General features: G+C 32.8%; 1 protein-coding gene across 3 annotated transcripts in view; it reads left to right on the top strand.

Annotated features, from left to right (window-relative positions):
* Positions 1-25,516, top strand: part of LOC140432817 (homeotic protein spalt-major-like) — a 407,769-nt gene that overhangs the window by 212,807 nt on the left and 169,446 nt on the right. The gene's annotated exons all lie outside the window — the stretch shown is intronic.

The raw sequence follows: 25,516 nt of genomic DNA, 5'->3' as shown, positions 1-25,516 counted from the left end.
TTGTCATATTAAATTCATTTGCTCTTATGTTAAATCTATGGACCAGTATTTGCAGACTATTTTTATCTTGAGCTATCAATACGTCGTCTGCGTAACAGAGTATTTTTATTTCTGTGTTTCCCATTCTGCATCCTCTTCCTTTGTTAACACTTTTGATGATTTCATCCATGATTAAATTGAAGAGCATGGGGCTCAATAAGTCCCCTTGTCCTATTTCGCTGTCTATTTTTATAGATTCTGTAAGTTGTCCATCTATTCTGACTTTCGTTTTGTTGTTTTGGTAGATGTTTTCGATAGTTTTTATAATATATAGGGAATCTTCTCTATTATACAAAAAATGGATTACATCTTTGAGTCTTACTCTGAGAGATTCTAAGAGTTCGGAATTGGAAAAACATCACGAATAACAAAAGGAAATCAAAGAAATGCACTTGTTGAACAATCCAAAATCCACAGTATTAGAAGAAGAAGATATATGGAAATGCAACAGTAACTGAATGAACAGAACATAAAAATGCATTTGAATACTGAGAATATAAAAAGTGAAGGAGAAACTACGAAACGCCAATGAAAAGAATATGGAAAAGAAAGTGAAAAATAGTGGAAAATAAAAAAAATCTAGAGATTTGAAAAAAAATTGCTTAGCTTCTATTAGTAACATGTAAATATTTAATAAAATCATACTATATATAGTAAGCTATTATAGTATTGCAAAAGTCAGGTATTCACATCACTACTACTATGCATATTTCAACATTTATTTCGTTTTATTACTTTTTTACGTGTACTTAATGAATTTATCGGTTATATTGACTATAAAAAAGCCTTTAAACTAACTAACGACCCACCTGTGCCAATCGGGAACATAAAAGTTATTACACGGTAGTTATGATTATTAGAATGTAGTACTGAAACAAGAAATTGTTCCGTTTTAAAAACAGCTTCCAAAGAAATAAACGAAATGATAGATTTCTATTTTTATTGCGCAATGACACTCCTTGAACATGTCTACACTACTTGTATGTATCAATTTTAATTAAGAATATGTGTGGTTTATAATTATTTTATAGAGTACTATGCGAGTAAATAATTTTTAATTAATACAGGAGGCAAAATGTAATTAAAGATATTTCTTTTCATAAAGTGCATATATGTTCGTAAATATTCCATAAACCTACTTCTGCAACATATCACAAAGCAATATAAAACGCTAATTATCTTAGCTTTATACATTAGATTTAACAATAGATGTAATTTTTTATTAAGTCAAGTGTTCTTTGTTAGTGCCGACTTTTTACTTAAATACACTTTTATGTTTATGATAGTAAATACAAAATAAACTGAGTAAAGTGGCTAAGTCAGCAGTACAAGTTGTGTGACCTGAACATAGAAGTAAAGTGCAAAACGAATCCAAAATATCGGAAGCAACCACAAAAAATCAAACAGTGTATGTTAAAAAATGAAAAAAAAAAATAGGTTGGAACATGAATAGGAGTACTACTAAAATTTTCTGCACGTCGTCTATACATTTGAGTCGAGGTGTTCCTCTATTCCTTCTCTCTCCGGGGTGACCCATAAACATAAATGAGGATTTTTCTCTCTCAGAATGTGAACGCTTCTACAGTCTTACTGGACAAAAACCATGTCTCGCTTTTTAACTTTTTTCTAATCACAATTAAACCATACCAGAAATAAACAACAATTATAGAACAAGATCCCATTATTTATTTTATTTAAAACTAGCGGACCAGACAGACTCCGTTCTGTCAAATAGATTTGGAATGTGGCAGTTTATTTCGCTATATTGTAAATCAAGTGAATCATAAATTTGTTTTATTTTTATTGTAGTGCTTTATGATATACAATGTTTTTTGTTTGATTACCTGGTGAATATACAAACAAAACTGATGGTTTTCCAACACGGGAACAGGCAACATACTGCCAGAGGAGCAAAGATTATTCTCGCATTTGCAGATAATGTAGATGCAGTAGCACAGACAACACTGGAAGTTAAGGATATAGTATCGAACTTTGAAGAAGCAACACTAAGCGTAGGCCTGAAAATAAACGAAGAAAAAACTAAATACATGGTCGTATCAAAAAAGGAACGACAGCGAATAAGACAAAACATTACCATAAATGATCATAATTTTGAGGTGGTCAAAGAATTCAAATACCTAGGAGCAACAATTACCAGTGAAAACACAGGAGAACGGGAGGTTGAAATACGAATACTGGCGGGGAATAAATCATTCTTTGCCATTCAACATCTAATGAGGTCAAAGCTTCTCTCAAGGCGTGCCAAAATCCAAATGTACAAAACCATAATACGACCAGCAGTGACATATGGAAGTGAAACATGGACATTGAGAAAGAAAGAAATCAATAAGCTTTCGGCTTTAAAGGAAACATCGTAAGATACATAAAAGCCAATAGATTAAGATGGGCAGGCCAAGTGGTACGGAGTGATGACGACAGACTGATTAGCAATGTGTTTTGGGAAAGACCAGATGGTAGAAGATCGACAGGAAGGCCTAAAAAAAGGTGGAAAGACGCAGTCAGGGAAGACCTGGAGAAGATGGAAGTAAGGCCATGGGAAATAATAGCACAGGATCGGAATCAATGGAAGGCAATAGTAAACGCGGCAAAAACTCACAAAGAGTTGCCAATGATGATGATGATGAACAGGCAACATACAATTGACCATGTGAAAAACATGGATTTTCTAGATTAATACCACAAACACCTAATGATTGCCCCTGGGACTTATTTATGGTCATAGCAAAAGCAAGCCGCACTGGAAACTATAGTCGTTTAAATTCAAATGGTACATCAATTTGAATCATTGGGATGCGTAGTATCAAAACGTCTTCTCCTTTATACTTTCCTTTCAGTATAGTAGCTTCTATCACGTTGTTTAATAATTTTTTTATCGCTAACCGTGTGCCGTTGCAAAGACGCGGTTGGTTGATATTTCTCAAAATTAAACTACCGATCCAACCTTTAATTTAAGTTTGTGAGGTGGCAATCCTGGTAAATCCAGCGATTTTAAAAATTCAGGCGGATAGTTGACGACATCATCTTGGTTAGTAGCCGAATCAACTGATTTATATATCCTCAATTCGCCTGTAATTTGTTCTTAAATTTTGAAATTTAATTCATTCACATCTATGTAAATTGTATATTGTATATTGGCTGCCTTTTGCAGCCAATATAGCCCGTTCGCTAAACCAATCAGGGTTTCTGTAATTTTGAGCAACATCTGGAAACACCTTTTGAATAAGTTCATCTTTTGATCGAGTTAACTGACAAAAACTTTGAGGAAAGTTAATGCAACCAGTCAAGGTGTCTATAGGAAATTGGCCATTACCAATGTCAATGAGTTGTTTAGAGAATATATCTCCAGATTGGTCATTTTGCAACTCGACACGCATATTCTTGCTTAAGTGTAATACCTTGACATGTTTCCACAAATTAGAGGACTTTAAACATGCATTGAGTTCATCAGCTGGGGTTGATAGTGGAATGACTGGCAATATTTGACGAAAATCTATGTAGATCTATTGTAGAACTTAAGGTTCTATCTAAAGCCTCCAAAGATTTTTTATGTGCCATCATGCATTCATCCCAAACAATCAATTCACATTGCTGCAAAACCTTTGCCATTGCAGAGTTCTTCGAAATGTTGCAGGTTGGAGTTTTGTTGCTTTGCATGTTAAATGGTAATTTTAGTGCTGAATAGGCTATTCGACCACCTTCAAGCAAAGTTGCTGCGATTCCCGACGAAGCGAGTACAAGTGCAATTTTATTTTGTGAGCGAATTGTTGCTAATATCAATGAAATCAAAAAAGGTTTTCCTGTACCACCAGGTGCCCCTAAGAAGTAAATCCCTCCTGTTTTATTATTTGTTACTTTCATAAGTGTATCAAATATATATTTCTGTTGTTCATTCAAAAGTGGAAGATTTGTTTGAAATAATTCTTTCAAAGTGTTCACCGGACCGAATAGAACGGTCGGAAAATATTTGTATGGGAAAAAGAAAAGGGCTGTTTTAGGGTTTTCCCGGAAATTATTCGAATTTTTTTCGATGTAAAAACCATTCTTAGACTTCAAGGAACATTTTAAAAAAAGAATTGTTAAGATTGGTCTATGCGTTGTTGAGTTATGCGCTTACGAACACCTTTTGCGATTCATTTTTATATTATGGATAAAATACAATACGCTACTTATGAGGTATATGCATGTTTTTATATTAAATTAAAGATAATTTTTTTCTTAATATGATGACATAAGGTTGCCTGAGAAAGAATGGACGGAAATTAGGGTTGCCATCTGTTAAAAACGAAAGGTATCAAAGCATATAATAATGTTGATATAAAAAACATACATATACGTCATAAGCAGCGTATTTCATTTAAAAAATAAATGAACGAAATAGCGTTTTTGTTCAAAAATTGATTACTATTAATTGAATTAAAAATATTTGCTGCTTCTTTCTGACTGGCAACCTCTTATATCAATGTATTCTCCTAATTTTAAATGTATGTAAAAATATGAGTTTGATTAACTACGTTATAAACGTAGTGCAGTGGGATCTTAGACTATTATAAAATTTAGTATACTAATTTATTAATATAAGTTTAATAATTTACATTTTTTCTTTGTTTCAGGTTAGTACCAGAGCTGGCACAATATTATATGTCTATGGTCATAATAATTACGTAGGTATGTTTAGTTTTAAATTCCATCAGCGTAGATTTTTAATTTATTACCAGGATATGTTTATTTCCATCATTCGTCTCTGGAAGTGGACCTGCAATGTCGATTGCTTCTCTTTCCATAGGACTACTAACATTGTACTGTTTCATGGGTGTCCTCTTTTTACCAACTGGACCATTACTGGTTGCAGACAGTTCACATTTCTGGCACCATCTTCTTACATCATCTTTACAGTTCACCCAATAAAACCATTCTCGAACCTTTTGCAAAGTCTTCGTAATACCAAACTGTGCACTTGATGCACCGTCATGCAACTGACGCAATACTTCTGACACTTTACTTGTAGGTACAATCAACTGGAGCTTAGTTTCTGTACCATCATCGTTCTCAAAGTTTCTATATAGAAGATCATCTTTCAGCACTAGGCAATTCCATTAGCTCCAGTAACACTTGACTTCTGGACTACATACACTAATGTCTTGCCAAGAAGGTCTTTTACTTCGACGCTTCCAATCCAATACTCTTTTTATACATGAATCATCTGCTTGAGCGTCTTGTAGCTCTTGAGGCTGCCATTGATCATTAATGACCGTGGTTCGTCTCACGGGGCAAAGTCGTTCTTCTAATTTAAGGCAGTGATTACGATTTGCACTGTATAGCCGTCTTGACTGAGCCTCAGCATTTGAATGACTTTTTCCAGCCCAGTGTTCGATCTGTTTTCTGACTGTTGTATTATATTCATGCAATTTACGACGAATGTGATCTACGTCGTTACCATTCCAACATCTGGGTTAACGTCTCTTCGGCATCATGTTACGAACTACTTTCCGTACGATTTCCTCCAGACGTTTATCGTTTTGTACGTCGCTCTCTTCAGAGGTTCGTACTCGATAGCTCCGTGAATCTCGACTAGCTGTCTCGTATTCCAAGGCAATGGCGAGTGCTTCATCTAAAACTTTCGGTTTTGCTAGTCGTAAAGCTTTCTGTAGTTCACTGTCTCTCAACCCATTGATGAAGGTATCTACAGCAATTTCTTCCAACATGTTGTCTGGTGCCTCTGAATAGGCCAACAGCGCTATACGAGCAACATCTGCTTCAAATTCTTGCAAACTTTCACTGACTCGTTGGATTCTACTTCTTATTTTTACTTTGTCGACTTGTTGTACAAGTCTACAAAGAAACAGTCTCGAATTTATCATCATTTTTTTTAGAAGTTTCTTCTATCTTCATTAAAACTGCTTCTTCTGCTGACGAATGTCTCTGGGTCATCTCCATTCTTGTTAAGAACAGACTTCAGTCGTTCTTGGAGTATCTTTTTGGACCCGCTGCAGTCTTCATCGTGTTCTTCTAGTTGCTCACGCAACTGTTTTACTGAAAGTTGTACTAGCAGCATCTTTGGTCAGGCACACACGTACTTTTTAAATGTTCTTTCGTACCAAGTTTACTACCGAACTACGCGGATGTCCCGACGGACAATACTTTTCAAAAAGTAAGTAAGTTCAAAAGTCTTTTTTTTATTTAGCAATCATTGCTGAATTTATTTCTAAATAAATCAATTATCCTCACACCGGACACCAACTGTAGCGAGATTAAATAAAACGAGCGGTTCGAATTTATATAAATATATTTATTTATAAGTTTACAGTTCGGTACTCTCTTATCAACTCCACTCTACTCCTAACATCGTTACATATATATACCAAAAGTATTATGTTCGAGAATATTCTGGAGTAGTCCCACCTCTAATTCATCTCATCGAAAGGGCATCGAAGACGGGCGGTATTGAAATGCCAATTCTTGAGTTCTCTAGATCTTTCCTTCTAAGAATTATGACGTATCGGAGATGGGCTATTTCGTTACAATACTGTCAAAAATTTTGAGAGTTGCTATGGCCTCAAAAACTGTAGAAAATGTCAAGCTCAAGAAGTGTCACCAGATTAAGTTGAGGAAGGATAAACCTAATTTGATTAAAAACATTTTATTTACTGATGAATCTACTGTTTCGTTAGTATAGAGACACAATCCTTCCATTAAGAGGTATTAAACTCGTGAAAACCAGCATAAAAGTATTGCTTACCGAACTCGAATAATTAGGGAGTACTTTACAATACTTTCCCGAATCGAGTCTGGCGATAATAAGTGGCCTGCGCGATTTCCAGTTCTTACACCCATGGACTTCATTTTTTGAGGACATTTAATCTACGATCATTCTGAAGCTAGAGCCCTAAATTTGGATGAATTAATAAACCAAATAAGAGAAGTTTCCAATTCTGTTACAGCGGAAACTCTTACTTACTTACACTCTTACATCTGTCGGCAGAAGTTTTTATGACAAATTGGGATATTGTTCAGCCGTAGAAGGTAAAATATTTAAATCATTTTTTCATAAAATATATGTCTTTGCTTTCGTCAAGCAAAGTAAATTCTCAAGACTCACAAAAATAATAATATTATATTGGGAATCGTTGTGCAACACAAATTAATCGCAGTTCGTGCGAATTCATCTGTGGGATTGCTGGGTCCATTTCCCCAATGATTGTTGCTCATATTCCTTCGAATGCAAGAGATATTCATTGATTTATTCTTTAAAAGAAGAATTTGCAGTCTCTTGGTGGATTATTTTTGAATGTCTCTCTAATAACTCTTCTTGAATTTTCCTTGTGCATGAGTCACTGATAATTTAACGGCTTTGTATTCGGAGGTCATTTGCATGATTGTGTTTAAAGTCATAGTCCACAATATTTTTCGCAGCTTAAGTAATTATAAAAATATAAAAACATACCTTGTCGGATCATTACCTATCTTAAAATCTTAGTTTTATTTTGGGTGATAAGTTTGTATTATCTTCAAGCGCATTTATCCTAATTGGTAATGATTTGATGTGTACCCACAAATTCGACGTTTATATTTAGAAAATTTAAAACGACACTTTTTTGTGTTTTTTTTAAACTCTGTCAGGAACAAATATTATGAACATTATATATTACTTTGGGCTATACTATAATATAGCTAAATACTTTACTGCAGTACCAGGTATGAAAAAATCCCTCGAAAAACAATGAAAGTACTATGAGACTTGATATTTTGTAAATTTGTTAATTGCTTTATTATGTTTTATATATAAAATAAAATGTTTAACAAATTATTATGTTTAAATTTGCAGGTAATTTAATCAAATGTAGTTATCTAAAGTTGGTTATATATATAAAAGCATTCACCAACCTCCTTTTATATTGCGTACAATAAAAATAAACGAATTTAGACAAACGAAACTACCAACTGAGCTCTTAATGATGGTAAAAAATTAATGGCTTCCTGAATATACGAAAAATTACCAGGATTTAAAAGTGACATTTACAATTTACAAGCCTTTTGTATACCAGAAACGAAAGAGTATATTTTCGTGTTCCGAATTCCCTTACCATCGAGCGACATGAAAAAATAACAAAAGAGATGCCATAAAAGTAAGGTTTGGGCATAAGAAACAGGTGTAAAATTAAATTGGAGGTCGTGGAGAGAATGAAGGGTTTTATTTTTATATCTAGCAATTCACAAGTTTCACATTTTGTATGATGGACACAAAACCCCCGCCGGGCGGTGTATTCCATGAAAAAATCACAAAGGAATTTAGTCCGAGTTTCTTTACAAAAATGTTTTAGTGCCAAGTTTCACTTCTTACTTTTATAGCTCTGTGCAAAATAGGTCTAGCTGATTTTAATATTGGTATCAATTTGGTTTTAGTATGGACATAATACTACAACAGATATAAAAAATAGTTTTGTGTCGAAATGTTATAGAAAATTTAGTTTTATTGCTTGTTTTTTTAAACTTCCTTCACAAAGCAATATTTAAATAGCTTTGATTGAATAACAAATAGAAGTCAGAAAAGAATAACGATACATTATTTACAGTTTCATAATACAACAAATCGTTACTGATGAATCAAAAATCGTACCTGAAACTCTTTAGAATTCAGACTTAATTCCTTTAATCCAGCTATTAAAATTATTTAGATATGATTTTCTTTATTCCCTCATTCTAAGATTTCTCTTCTGTGTACATTGTTTATATTTTTTATATTATTTTTTTAATATAAGTATGGCAAACTTCCAAGCAGAAGACCGAGAATCGATCCCCAGCACCGAAAAAACTATCTTGATATTTTTAAATATCTATAGGACACAGGTCGAATCAGCTTGAATCAAATGAGTACCTTGAGTAAAACCAGTTGTAATAATAAGCAGTTGTTATTTTCTAGGCCTAAAAGATAGCAGATACCCTTCTAAAATCCCAAAGCCGCACTACCGGTTATTATTATAAACTTATTATACTACATAGTATTTTTATATAGAGATGAAGTCAAGAATTTATAAAGTCAGTGTAAGACTAATAGTGACATATGCTTCCTAAACAAGACCCGACATAGTCACAACAAAAAGGCTACTGGAAACAACAAGAGTACTGAGAAGAATTATAGGAAATACGCTGAGAGATCAAAAGAGAAGTGAAGGCATTAGAAGAAAATGTAACGTACAGTATATAAATAAATGGACACTGAATAGAAAAAAAAGAATGGAATATCCACATAAGCAGAATGTGGGACACCAATTTAAATGTTTTTTCTTTAAATTGACAATCTCTTCACGAAGTACCGAAGTCTAGAGTTCTCGATTGGGAACTCTGACAAATACAAAATTTATAACTGATAAAGCATCCTTTATTAGTAATGGTTGTTATTGATTATTTTGATTATGTTAAATCATTCGATATTAATTTCATATTGATATCTTTATTAATATCTAGTATCTTGAAGGATGTCTGAATGATCAATCCTTGCATCCAATAAATAATTAAGGCTTTTCTGTGTTTGTGTTGTCTATGTCTTTACACTTATTATATTCACTTTTTTTTATATCTCCTTCACAATATTTTCTTTAACTTTTTTGAAAGTTTTGCTACATTTTTTATGTAAAAATGATCCAATTTCCACTTTGTGCAATGTAGACTAGTTTCCTGCTGACAATTATTACCTTTAAATTTTTATTTCTACTTAACATGCTCAATATATCGTCAGATATATTGAACATGCGTCAGATCATCAGATAGCTGCTCCACAATTGATTCATCAAAGGGTAATATTGATTCTGGTATTACTATTTTGAAAATTTTAAATTATAATAATAACTAGTATTATTATTTTTTTATCAAACCGCTCCTTTAAATCTGCTGGTAATTCTTGTTTTGATACGACTGCTTCACCAAATCTCAAGATTTAACTGCCATCGTGCTCAAATGACGGTACTTCTTACAAGAAAAAATAGTTCTGTGAGCTCAAGAGGTCAAGAAGAAGTCAAAAAGAGATGACCTGGAAGAGGGTTCAAAGACGAGTGTTTAAAACTACAAACAAAAATATAACGAAAATAAGCAAAGTAGGAACCCCAGTAGCCGACTCACAGTAGTCTTTACCTCAAATAAGCATCAATGACCCCAATCATACTCCTACAGCCGGACCAACAGAACTTGCTCTTGCTATGACAAATGTTTCCCGAAAAGAACAAAGTGTTAGGATAAAGAGAATTTGACAAATAAAGTAGCTTCTCTCATCTTAAAAAATTAAGCAAAATATCTAATAGTATTTTAAATAATATTTAAATATTAGTAATATTTTCAATAGAAAGCAGCAGAATCTAGTTATTAATTAAAGTCACTAACACGAAAATACCAACATTGATTAGGTCAATTAGGTCACAGCATATTCGTGATAGATCATATTTATCTTAAGAATTATGTATCACATAACTAAGAGAAGACATTAACGATCAGAATTAGATGTCAACTTTAAAATTGTACATGGCTGAATTTTATAATTATCACTGCGAGAGAGGTAGGTAAGATTGAGTGTTAAGAAGAATTTAAAAACCGCCAATTGACAACAAAACACAGTACATGCCTCTAGGGTATTTACATTCCGAGAAAAAATGTGCTAGTCAAATTAGATAAGTGTTTTAAAATTTAAACTTTAAAGTACTAATTAAGTCGACCTATGCATGAGTTAAAGGAAATGACCAGAGATAGAGATCTTTGGAGACGGACAATATATGACATCACGATTACCACTACACTCTCTCCAGAGGTCAGGATTGAAGAGTGAATGATTGAGATCATTAATAAAATTAAAATGTTCTTAACGCAATTGAAAATATTAAAAACTCAAACAACGAATATTCTAACAAACAAAACCAATGTCTAACAAAAGGAAACATATTTCGGAACAATTATTAACTCCACAAATGATTACTTCCAGAAAATTAAAATCAGGATAGAAAAGGCTCTGGCAAATTTCAACAAAATGAGAAGAGTGCTCTGCAAAAGAGATTTACCGCTGGAGCTAAGAGTTAGGTTGGCAAGATGTTACATTGTTTGTTTTATGGAATGGCAGCTTGGACCTTGAATGATATATCAATGAAAAGAACTGAAATCATTTCAGTTGTGGGTGTGTGATTACTTCCAGGAAATTAAAATCAGGATATAAAAGGCTGTAGCAAACTTCAACAAAATAAGAAGCGTGCTCTGCAAAAGAGATTTACCATTGGAGCTAAGAGTTAAGTTAAAAAGGTTTTACATTGTTTGTTTTATGGAATGGAAGCTTGAATCTTGAACGATGTATCAACGAAAAAACTGGAATTATTCGAGTTGTGGGTGTATAGAAAAAATCTGAAAATATCGTGGAAAGAAGACGCCGCAAACATGGAAATCCAAACAAGAAAATTAGAATACCTCGAACACATTACACATGAGTATGCTCTCAATACCTGAACGAATAGATTACAGATAAAACCTCGCTCTTGTCGCCAACACAGGCCGCAAATATAAAAATAGATTTCGTTGAAAATAGGTTTCGTTGATAATGCACAGTGCACAATGTTATTGAAAATATTTACAATCATAGAATGGCTATAAACCAGAACTCTGGCACTATACATTGTAAATAAACAATCACATGATTATTAAATCCAAATACAAATAATGTGCATGAAGAGTCTCAAAGGACCGAATAGCCGTAGTGATTGTCTATCTCCGTCGCGGAAATAGCACTTGAAGAAGAAGATTGGAAGTGACTAAAACACCAACCCAAAACATAATATAGACTTATCAACCGACTTTGATTATACTTTTTCTAGATTTCTCGTTAGTAGTTACGACCGTAGTTCGTAGTTAAAATTATTAATATTATCCAGCCAATACTTTCAAACGGTCCCACTAATAAAGATATTATCCTGTGAATCTTCTAAAGAAAAACCTATAAAACCCCCATATCCAATGAATCTCGGACTGACAAAATAACGACTATAAAAGACACCATAAATAACTAAAATAGCTCGTTGCCGGTTGATATATTATTTAATTATTGTTCAATTCTGATGGGTACGGCTGTCGGCATTATGATATCGAAAAAGTAATGTCCTTATTAGCGATTGGAGAATCCTGGACCATTGTACATTGCAGTTACGACCTATAAAAACCGACACACCTTCCTTTCTACCTGATATACTTCCAGTTTGATGGATTAAAATGTGTTCCACATGGCGGTATAGATCAGGAAAATAAATGATAACGCGTTTATGAGGCTAATTTTATTAATATTGTTCCCAGAACTACCATTTTCTACTAAACAATATACACAACATCTTTTCGTAGTTACATCATACGTTGTTGCAATATGTACTTATATGATCATACTGGATTTGAAAATGTCTGATAGCACATATAAAGCAGAAGAGTAAACAGTATTTATCGAGGACTTTTCAAAGCAAAAAAATTATGAATTTTGATACCTTCTAATCTTACTTTTATAACTTGTTGCCAATTGTCAGATAAAATTTTTGATATTGATTGTCACTTATTAGTTCACCAATAGCTTCAAGATTGTATAAAGCTAGTATGAAGCTAATCTTTCGATATGCACTACCTTGGGTTTACTTCTAGATGAAAACCGGATGCGGTAAATTATTCGATCATTATTTTTTGTAGGACGATGTAAGACAAAGTCCTTTCTTTTTTGTATGATTGTCTAACCTTACTATGTCAACCAACATTATACCTGTAACATGTATCGATCCTGGCCTTGGCTTTGTTGCTTTTAAGCTTCAAACTTTTACGAACAAATTCATAAACTTTTTCAAATTGTCGATGTATGTCAGGGATGAACGTTTTTCTTCGCAGGGAGGTAATCTTCCAAAAATAAAATCTTGAGGAAACTTAATTTTTTTCCGGTGATCATCATTGATGTAGAATAACTGGTTGCTTTATATTGGAAACTTCTATAGTCTAATAGAAATAGAGAAATTAAAGTATCTCAATCTTTTTAATTATCAGCGACAAACATTGAAAGGTATTGATTAGGAAGATGTGCAATTACAGGCCATTTTGAAAAATAAACTATTGAGTCCATTAAGTACTTTTTTCCTCTCTCTATCATTGGAAGTGCACCGAGAAAAACCACTGCAAGTCATTCAAAAGGCTTTCCGGAAAAATATTATGCCATTTTGCCACGACTTCTTGTTCTAGGACTTTTTCTACCGTTATATAAATCGAATTTCCTACACCAATCTTCTACATTTTACACATCTACAATACTATGAAGTTCTTTCAATACAATTTTAATGTGTGATTTTGGCAGTAACAATTGTTAAACTGTACGTACTCCATCGCAACTTTCCCACTTCCGATAAATTAGACCATTGGATAGATACAGAATCCCATTGAGACCAAAACATCTTTATAGTTCCATTGTATTTGGTTCTTTCCTGTCAAAAGGCTCTTACTCCATTTTTAAGAGTTACTTCATTTTTAAGACATTCTCGTATGTCTCGTAAGTCATTATTTTTCTTTTGACTCATTTTAAGGTTTTCCAGAGAAGTTTGATGATCTTCCTGTTCAACTGTGGTTACCTATAGACCTACTTCTTCGCTGACGTTCTCTTTTTCTTCAAGTCTTTTACAGTAATGGTATTGTCGTTCCAGACGGGGTCGCCTAAAACAAATACATGCATAGTAATGGAGACGCTCTTTTCGATGTACTTCGTCAAATCTATACTGTTGCGGTATCTCTATTTATCGAGCAACTTTTCCTTCTGGCTTTTTAAAATTCATTATACACTGTCAAGCGCTTTGATCCATTCTAATTATAAAATTTATATTATAATCAGAAGGGCTAAAAAGAATCAATAATTATTTTTAGCCCTTACCATCGTTTCCCATAATACGGCGCCATTCTAATTTATTTTTTATTTGCTGTTTAAGCCAATCTTTAATAACTGAAAACTTCTCTGGATCAGTATTCTTCTCTGATGAAAGTAATTCTTAAGTCGTAATGAAGTGTTTGATTACTTACGTACCATGGTGCATCCACTATCGATCTTAGCACTTTAGACTGGAATCTTTGGATAATATTCAGCGAAGCTGGCTTTGCACAGCCCCCTAGGGGTAGTCCGTAGAACCAAATAGGTTTTAGTATTGCTTTGTATAGAAGAATTTTGTTTTGGATGTTAAGTTTTGATTTACGTTCAAGGAGCCAATACATTTGCCGGAAAATGACTACAACATTTGAGACAATAAAAATTTAAAATAATTTTGGAGCTCCCCGTCACTGGTTTATAACACACACTGGGGATTTTCAGCTGTATCATAAGAACTTTGATCTCTATATATTTTTAAAATGGAGTATAAAAAAATAGCTTGAACATTGCTAAAATTGAAAATAGATAGATATTAAAGAATTTTTACATAAGTGTCGAGCAATAAATCATAAATTAGTTTGCTAGAGTTAAAATCGATAATATCTATCTGAAAAATAATAAATGTATACGTAAATTCAGGTGTTTGCATTTTTTAGTGCCCAGCAGCACACAACAATATCGGCCGAGACATCATGCCTCCAGTAAAGACCACGATAATAGAGAAAGACTGCCTGTGGTGGCAATCGTTCTATCTCCAACTTAACTAATTAACAAAGACGAGTTTGCTAAGTAGTGCGCTAGAAAAACGTTTACTGAGAATCGCAGCAGATCTTATTAACTGGCTCGTCTGTATTACCTTATTTGTAACAGATTAAAAGTTTGTAATTGTAAATGCTTCTAATTGATTCAGACAATCCTGCAAGAGAATTACTAGATAATGCATAAGAGAGGCTTTTGTTTCAATTCGGTCATTAGCGATGACCGTTTTGCTATTTTTATTAAAGGATTTATAGATTTTGTTGCTTATAAGGACTTTTAAATACATGAAGATGGATAAAACCGTAGAAAATAATTAAAAAACTTATTGCTTTATACTATCTTCGGAAAGTTTGGTAACTATAGTTTATCTGTTTGCAACTAGTAGCTCATTACAAATGCAAATCTTTACTACAGTACATTCAACCAACTTACACCTCCAAACGATTAATGGAATTCGCAGAAAACCTTTCGTTGTAGTAAAGGGAACGGTAAACTGCACTGAAGTTCTTCATAATCTTTTTAATTACTTACTTTGTTTAGAATATTTTTGACTGTATTATCAGTTAGAGTTAATTTGTATAAAATAAGGAGCAAACATTTAAATCGAATTTTAAAGATTACTGTTTATTTAGCTAATAATTGTTTTTGTTTTGTAAGATTGTCAATCTTACTATTTTTACTTATTTTTTATTAGTCATTGTTTCGTATACAATATTATCCTAAATCTATTACTGGTATTAATCTTTAGTATATAGTTTTTTTTTGGTCATTTGTTTCTATCTATTAAACTTATCTATTTTTTTTTATAATTGGTTTCAAATGAGTGTAGAGTAATAAATCATGAAGTGTTATAAAATTTGCCTGAATTTCGGTGTCGTCATGGGCGTAGGCAAATGGACGGATGTCAACTTCGTCGTCAAAAATTGATGTACCTCAAAATATCATATTTTGGATATTTTGTGATAACCAATTTTATTTAATTTTTCGATTAACTTATTCTTCAAACTCGTATTCCATTATATGGTCATTAAAGCTAATTACATTTTTATTTATAAAAACAAATTCACTTCCTTACTGAACGAATAAAAGCATTAGAAGAAACTGATAAGGGTATGACGCACCTCCTAATATTACTAAGAACTAAAATAAATCAACATGAAGACTAATAACGCGTAATGAGGTTTTACTTACACTTTCATTATAATCCCTCTTTTATTTTATTATTATCATTCGACATTCGACATTCGAGTTAGTAATTGTTACTACACCAATTAAACGTACAGTAATATTGTGATATAGAAATAGTGAAAAAGTTATAAAATGGCGACATTTACTCCAAAGAAAAGAGGTGTAAAAAATTCTCCGCTATCTGTTAGTGAAAAAGTTATAATTTTAAATGTATATGATTGCATAAAACACGATCACCCTAGTTTGTCTGTGCAAGAAAGTGTTGAGCGATGTGCCCGAATGACTGGAATTGGACAGTCCACGATTTTTAAATTATTGCGAGAAAGAAAGATATCAGGCCAGTTAAGTCCATGCAAGAGAAAATCAGGAAGACCAATAAAAATCTTAGGTGAAGACACCAAACGTGACATTCGAAGAAAAGTTCATTCGTTTTATTTTAAAAAGGAAATACCCACCCTTGACAAAATACTAATGGAGATAAGCCAAGATAACGATATTCCTTTGATATCCAGAAAACTTTTATGGAAAACTTTAAAAAGTATGAATTTTTCCTGGGAAAAGCACAATCGAAAGGCACTATTACTGGAAAGTGATGAAATCATTTGCTGGAGACGAAAATATTTGAGAACTATAAAACAGTACCGCAGAGAGCACAAGAAAATTTTTTATCTTGATGAGACGTGGATAAACGAAGGTTATATAGTCCAAAAAATGTGGCAAGATAAAAACGTAACAAGTGCTCGCCAAGCTTTCATAGAAGGCCTTTCGACGGGTATTAAAGTGCCTTCGGGAAAAGGGAAGAGGCTTATAATTGCTCACATTGGAAGCGAAGAAAGATTTTTAAAAGAAGGTTTGTTAAGCTTTGAGTCGTGTCGGACGGGAGATTATCATGAGGACATGAATTCGGATATCTTCGAAGACTACTTCGGGGAAATGTTAAAATTTCTTCCAGCTGATTCGGTCGTGGCTATGGATAATGCAAGCTACCATTCAAGGCGCATAGAGAAGGTACCAACTTCAGCTTGGAGAAAGCAAGAAATTATTAACTGGCTGTCAAATAAAGGTATTCAGTTTGAGACGAATTCAATAAAGAAGGAACTACTAGCCGTAGTAAAACAACATAAATCTCGCTTCATAAAATATGCCGTAGAAGATGTAGCAGAAAAGTATAAAGTAACTGTGCTACGCCTACCGCCATATCATTGCGAATTAAATCCCATAGAACTTATATGGGCACAAGTTAAAGGATATGTTGCAAGGCACAATACCACATTTAAAATGAAAGATGTCAAGGTATTGTTTGATCAAGCCATTATGGAAATCACATCAGAAAACTGGCAAAAAGCAATCCAGCATGTTTTAAAAGAGGAAGATAAAATGTGGGAACTGGACAACTTGGTCGATCAGGTGGTTGACCCTATAATTATAACACCAGGGGATGATGACAGTTCTTCGGATGAAGACTATAGTGATGTAGAATTGTAATAACGTATCCAGTAAAGTTTTTGTAGTTTTTGTGAATAAATTGATTTAAACTCCCCACAAGTGTTTCAATATGTAAAGTTCATTCGTGTGTGTTTGTGAGTATTTCCCGATTTCGGTTCGTATATATTTTATTGTTACATTTTATATTTTTTTAATAACACTGTTCTGCTGTATTACATTTTTATTTCCTTTAATATGATTTTTAAGAATGCATATTCTTTTGTCAATTAACCCACTAGCGCGCCTCTGGCTCAGTGTTTATCTGTCGATAACAATGGACTAATCCCTTAAAACAGGGTGATACCTACCTGCTCTTTATGAAACGACAGAATTTTGCAATGCGGACGGAATTTATTGACGGATTATTGACGGATTACCCTGTAGCGCTTTTGAATACTTCATGAGATTTTATTACTCTACACTCATTAGAAATAGATTATAAATGTTTTTTTTCTATTAGGTGCTTTTTGAGTTGCTAACATTATAGTAGTGTACTTACTGATTATTTAAATTTATAAATCATCATTAGTGACATTTATAGACTTCCATAAAGCGTTTGATACTATCGAACTACCCGCACTTCTAAAGGCATTGGAAGAGTGTCGAATTGATCATAGGTTATACACCAATATTATAGTAAATATATACAGAAATGCTACAACTATAAATCTGCACGGTCCTACCAATAAGATACATATCAGGAGAGGTATTCGACAGTGAGATAATATGTCGCCTAAGTTGTTCATTAATGTACTTGAACATGCTTTGAAGTCACTGGAATGGAAAAGTAAAGGAATAAATATTGATGGTGAGATGCTTAGTCATCTACGATTCGCAGATAATATTGTTCTGATTTCAGATGACCTAAAGGCTGCCAGTGATATGTTGAATGAACTCAGCGATGCAGCACGTAAAGTAGGTCTAAATATTAACTACCAAAAGACAAAAATGATGACCAATTTAGTTCCGAGCCATCCTTTAAGGGTATAAGACATCAAAACGAGGACATCTACACGAAAACTACAAGTGACGCAACGTAGAATGGAAAGATCATTGTTAGGCATACCGTTACAAGATAGGGTAAGAAACGAAGAAATCCGTAGAAAAAGTGGTGTACAAGACATTATAAAACACATCGCCAAAATTAAATGGAGGTGGGCAGGACACATCGCTAGAATGAAGGAAAATAGGTGGACCAAAAAAATCTTGGAGTGGAGACCGAGAACGGATAGACGAAATCCGGGAAGAACACCCACAAGATGGACTGATGACATAAAGAGGATTTGTACCAACTGGAGTGCAGCAGCGCAGGATAGATCTGAATGGAGGTTTTTCGAGGAGGCCTATGTTCAGCAGTGGACGACTATGGAGCTTCTTGTCACATTTCCCTAACTGCACGATCAGTGTATTTACTGCATCCAACGTGATTATCATAATACGTTTTACATATACCCCAGATGTGTTCGATGGGATTAAACTGGCAGTGATACGGAGGTAACCGTAGTACTTGCTGTCCATAACTTAATACAATTTGGTCAACTATATAAACTGTTAATAAACACGACTGTTTTGGTTGTTTCTCCAAAATCCAAAATCAATTCATTATACAAGAATACTATACAGGGTGGTCCTTAAGTAATTGTACAAACAAAAACCGTAGATTCTGCACTTTAAAATATTACGATTTAAGCCAACTTGCTTTAATAAAATGTTGACATTAAGAAAGATACAGGGTGGAAAAGTGTAAATTTAAAATTTTATTTTTCGCTATAACTTTTACGTTTGTAAATATTTTTGAACAAAAATTTACAGTTAGATGCTTTTGAGTAGGTTAAATTATAATTTTATACTTACCTTAATGTAACTAATAGAGGGCGCCACATTTAACACATGTGTGGCATAAATTTGCGCCTAACTTTTTTACTCTTTAAGATAGCTCTATCTGTGTTAAAAAATATTAAAGATACATTATTTTTACAAAGAAAAGGTATACTTGTTAGTAATCTAAAAAATCAACCGTTTTCAAGATAATCGCGTTTTATAAGTCAGCTGCATAATAATTCTTACTTTGATATTTCTGCGGTAAGGCACTGAATACCTGTAGATAAGCATAATTCATAGTTTATTATTATTAAAACAACTTAAAAATGATAATGTAACATCATAAAATGCTTTGTTATGGGTGCTAAATGTCTTATTGGAGAAAATATTCCTCATCTTCTTTAGGTGCCGTGTCCGTATTCAGATATTAGCCGTCATCATGTTAAGCTTAAGCTTCTATAATGGCGTTGTATTACTTTTTCTCTATTGTAAAATGCTGAAAACCCAAAATATGCGATTTATGCAAGATGGTGCATCACCACATTCTGGAGAGAAGGCAGTTAGAACATACTTAAATACAACTTTTCTGAACGTTGGATTGGTCGTGGTAGTCATATTCCTTGACAATGTGGTGAGATATTGATATAATTATTTAATTCATAAAAAATCCAAAATAATACTTATTATTCATTGTTTACTCATTTTTATTAGGACAAATAAAAACTAGAGCACAGGTATTGATTGACACATATGTGTCTTGTTTCATAATACTTTTGCTACAAATCTAACCTTAAAGACTCGGCATTTTTATAAAAACATCATCGTTGGCCTAATAACCGATATTGTTATAAATATAGTAAACACACATGCAATTTAGTTTAGCATAATATTAGTTCGTTAGTAAATCATAATAGTCCATTTGTTCGAGATGTAATTATAGTTACTCGTAAGCTGTAACGTAATCATATAAATAAGTAATGTCATCGATAGGTTATTCCGTGTATATATAAGTAACTAAAGACCGAGATACATCAAAGTTTATTACATTATTTAACCTCTACGACATAAAAGATGTAGTTCCATAATATACCATAAGATTTAGATATGTATTCCAAAGAATATATTCATCCATAATACATTATAGCCACCACGTAGCCCAGAATTTAATCCGCTTGATTTTGTTGTATGGGGCGCATTAAAACAACGTGTCCATAAGAATCCCATAAACATTTGCAACCAACTATGAGAAGTAATAAATACTGCAGCCGTTTATTTAGAACCAATGCTGCTATTTAATATGAGACGATCTTTTATGGAATATATTGACAAATGAATTAAAGGAAATGGTGGACATATCAAACACTTACTTTGACAAAAAGTTATATTATTTAGTTTAACTATTTCTTAATTTGGTTTGTAAAAAAATATTTTGATTATGATTTTAATTTAACATAAAACGCAAAATGTTTGATGTAAAATCCTATTATTCTATTATTTTGTCAAATCCTATTATTAATTATCCTGCTAATATATTTATTTTATTTAATATTTGGTTAACTATTAACTTTAGTTAAAGGTATTTTATACCGAAATTCAGAAGTATTAATGTTTTTGTCTATTTTTTCTTCGTTGCCTGGAGTAATTGCCTTAAATCAGAATTATGTAGCTGATTTGTAAAATGCGATTATCTCGAAAACTGTTGAGTTTTGAAGTTATTAACAGGTATACCTTTTTTGTGTTAAAATAATGTATGTTTAATATTTTTTGTCCCAAATGCAGGTAGCTTAAAGAGCAAAAAAGTTAAGCGCAAATTTATACCACATATGTAGCATATGTGGCGCCCTCTATCAGTTACATCAAAGTGTGCATCAAATTATAATTTCTTATATTTAATAGTACCCAATTTTAAATTTTTATACATAAAGGTTTACAAACATAAAAGTTATAACGAAAAATAAAATTTTAAATTTGCACTTTAACACCCTGTATCTTTCTTAATATCAACATTTTATTAAAGCAATTTGGCTTAAATCATAATATTTTAAAGTGTAGAATCTACTGTTTTTTTTGTACAATTACTTAAGGACCACCCTGTATATTAGAAAAAATGTACAAAATATGCAAAACTATGAATAACGGGTTCTAGACACATATATTTATTTTATACCTAAAATTTAGCAAAGTGATAAACATTATGGAGAACCTCAGTGCAGTTTACCGTGCCTTTTACTACAGCGAAAAGTTTTCTGCAAATTCCGTTAATCGTTTAAAAGTGTCAGTTGGTTTAATGTACTGTAATATGCAAACAGCAGGTAAGTGCGATGTCACATTATGCGTTTTGACCGGATGCGGTGAAACCGCATCCGTTTCCAATGCAACCAGACCGACCTGTCACATTATGCATTTAGTCTTCTGGGCTTTGTAAGCGCGTCACAATATCTCAAAAAAATTTGAAAAAGAAATTGTTTGCAATTTCTATATTGGACGTGGAGGGAATGTTGAGAGGACCAATGAATCGTCAGCATTGGGTTCATCCGATTTTTTTCCAAGGATTTTCGAAAAGATTCGTCTTTATAATGATCAATTTTTTTAATATCATCGGATGTCCATCAGATCTTTTGACGAGTTGGAGGAAATCTTATCATCTCACATAACAACAGAAAATACGGAATTTAGAAACTCGATAAGTGCAGAGGAAAGATTGACAGTAACACTCAGGTACTGTGTTGGTGCAATATATGGAAAATACATTCGGTGTATTAATCTTTGAAAAGGTGGATCTAATTTTTTCAAATACAGGAAATATTTTTCTGTAGGTTTAATGGCGGTAGTCGACGCTAACCTGCATTGTATTGCCATTAATGTGGGTGCCTCTACAAAAAAGTGTGTACATATGTGAAATTATGAATTTAATTTTAGTGTATGAGGACTGTATTATATAGGGCTGCTTCAAATAAATTAGGAGAGGTAGTAAAGGGTTATACAGATAATAGCAAATCAAGTTTATAAAAAGTCTTACCAATACTGCTGCTAAACACACACTAGCGGTATTTATAGGTTTTCACTTGCGGTTGCTTCTACGATGTAAAAGAGGATTCGCGGTATTTTTTGCGTAACTATCAGAGAGAGAGAGAGAGAATGTCTATTGCTAGCGAAAGTCAACAGTTAATAGAGAACGTCTGTTACTAGCGGCGCTCAACAGTAGGGAGAGAGTATGTCTGTTGCTAGCGATAGTCAACAGGCAGAAGAGTGTCTTTTTAGTTTGGTATTTTAAAACTGTCTGTATTTCTAAGGGAGTGAGGTTGAAGTGGGAATAGGGAGTTGGGTAATGATTTTAAAATTGAGGTAGAGAATGATAGGAAAAAATATGACATGATTGAAAATGAACATACTGGCAACATATAGAGGTGCAGGAGACTCTACTGTATTTCGAGACAGTCCATTAGAAAGAAAACTTTACTCATGTCAACTAAATTTACCACCACCTCAATGTTTGCCAAATATGGACGAAAATCCTCAACCTTTTATAATGGTTGAGGATGAGGCATTCAAAATTTTAACACATCTTTTACGACCATTTCCATCTCGTAGCCTTGATCCATTCAAAAATGTCTTCAATTACCGACTCACAAGATGTCGACGCACTGTGGACATTTGGAGTATTAGCGAACAAATGGCAAAGTTTCCACACTCCTATTCTTATACAACCGGATTTATTGATGAAATAATTAAAGCATCTTGCATTTTACATAATTTTGTTCGTAAAAGAGATGGAATTAATTATGAAGAGACTGAAACATGCACCTTGGTTGACATTAATGAATTTCGTGAAAGTCCACCTGGACATGGGATAAATATTAATGAAAACTAGAGGAGATAGAGGAAAAGTGGTTAAGATGTCATGACTTCTTTTTTGGTTAAAGTACCAATTGTCCAATCAAATCATTAATAGCTCCCCACATTTTTTTCTTTTACTATCCTTTCTTAGATTTCATTTTCAGTCCTGCAATTATGATTAAAATTTGTGTTTAAATATATGTACTTCCTACAAGCATTAATTACAGTGTTCTCATCTATGATTAAATTTCCAGAGTTGGGTTCCCAATTCACAGATATTGTGTTCTTGACCGATTTGGTTATAGACCTCATTTTTTGTATTCATTAAATAACCCTTTAGCCATAAATTCTAAGTCATCTGTGTACTGGGCTATAACCACTTGATCATCAGCGAAATAATTGGTTTATAAAGTATTTTCCTCATTTAACTGTATGGCCCATGCCAGAGCAAGATATTCTGCGCCTTCCCAGGGCTTCGTTTAGATATAATTTAAACAGAACCGAAGAAAGACAATACCCCTTCTGCAATATTTTAGTTACAAGGAATCTGCCATAGTGTTTTTACTGATACAGTATCGTATGCTTTTGTTAGGTCAACAAATAAAAGATGAATCTCTTGCTTTCTTGGTACTTTTTTTGTCAGTTAGTTAGGTTATAATAGAAATATGATCGAGATATGATCTTCCAGCTACGAATCCTGTGTTTTGTTCTATTTCATACGGTTCATACTTTTCTTCAATTAAATTTTTAAGAATTTTCCATATTGGTCACTGAGATGCATGTAGTTTTCAGAATCGTTTGGGCCTTTTCTGTGAATGAGCGTAATCCAGGCTTTCCAGCTTCTTGGAATTTTTTCCAAGGTTATCTATTTGCAAAATAATTCTTTCAGATGGGGCGTCAACTTGGGTTTTCCGTTCTTCTTCCTGCTATTCCTTGGGTGTTCCTGCTATACAATCAGGTCCTCGTGCCTTAGAGTTTTTTTATTGATTTTAGTGCTTTTTCTATAATTTCTGCTTATGCATTAAATTTTTTAATGATTATTATTATACTATCATACTCCACACAGGTAACTGGAACGTTTTGGCACGCAATTATGAACGTTTGAATACTTCTTGGGTATACCTTGTATTTTACTTATTTTATACTATTTGCAATTAGTTAAAGTAACTGGTTCCTTTTTAATTATGGATTAGGCCTAAAATAATTGAAACTTAAATGTGTGCCGTAAATCGAAAGGACTTAAGAAGAAATTATAATACAGACCAGTTTTAGGAATGTAATGATTAAACTTATGCCAAACTAGCAATGATCTATCTAGTAAATGAATTATATAATTCGTAAATCAAAACATAAAATAAGTAGCCGTCAAGTAGGGCAAATGCGGAGTGATTCTCTTATTTTCCTTATACTATCAACCAAAGCCTTAACATAGATTAAGACATCTCGTTGTGTTTATTTCTTGGGAAATATGTGAAATTCTACCATAAAACAACATTCTTCAGCTAATTTTAGTTGTGTATATGAGGCAATTCTGGCACGTGTGTAGTATCGTTTGGAATATTTTCTTGATGCAATGTGACACTTACCCTATGAGGTATAGGCACATCCATCAAATTAAGTAGGTTTCCCCAGAAATGCGTAATTTACACTAAGAATTAGAGAGAAATAACGGAAGTCAGTAAAGGCGTTAATTGTTGTGTTATTTTCAGTTAGGTACGTTAGAAATGGTATTTTACATTGAATATTATCTAAAAATATCCATTTTAAGTTTTAGTAGACCTTTCAGACTTTAGAATCTTTAGGATTCCAATTTCAATATAAAAAAATAATTTTGCTGATTTTATAGTCTTAATTTGTCTTAATAATACTATTTATACCGTATTTCTTAATCGCTGGGAGTATTATTTATTCAACAGGAGAATTTTCTGTTACATAATGATCGTTATAATTATCTATATATTTGTACTATATATAAATAAGTAATAATGTTAAGGCTCTATTACATAAATTTATTTAATTACATTACATTAATTTTTTGACAAAAATAAAATTAAATTATATTAAATTGCTCTTAATAGATGTATGTAGAATTCACCGGTTGTGATCCGGTTGTTGAAAAAAAAATGTTGTCCGATTTGAGAACATTATGTATAAAAACTTTTATTAGAACCACTTGTCATACACATAAGATCGATGTATTGTCAATAACAAACTATTTCAAATTGTGAAACTTCTTAAATCAGTTACTACTTTTCGAATGAAATCATAAATGCACCTTACATTTCACGCACTGGACCCTTGATTTTCCTTAACAGTTTATTATCTTACATCTTTCCCTGTTTACAGTCCAGTTTGGCCAGTTTGAAAACTGATCTGTTTGTACATATATATTGAATCTAGGTTCAATGCATCTTCTTTTGGATGGTTGTTCGGGTGTGGAACTTTTAGGCGGACCCACTTTTCTTTTTT

The sequence above is a fragment of the Diabrotica undecimpunctata genome, chromosome 1, assembly GCF_040954645.1.
Source record: "Diabrotica undecimpunctata isolate CICGRU chromosome 1, icDiaUnde3, whole genome shotgun sequence".
Taxonomy (NCBI): Eukaryota; Metazoa; Arthropoda; class Insecta; order Coleoptera; family Chrysomelidae; genus Diabrotica; species Diabrotica undecimpunctata.
Note: the sequence above shows the minus strand (reverse complement) of the source record. Positions and strands in the feature narration are given on the sequence as shown.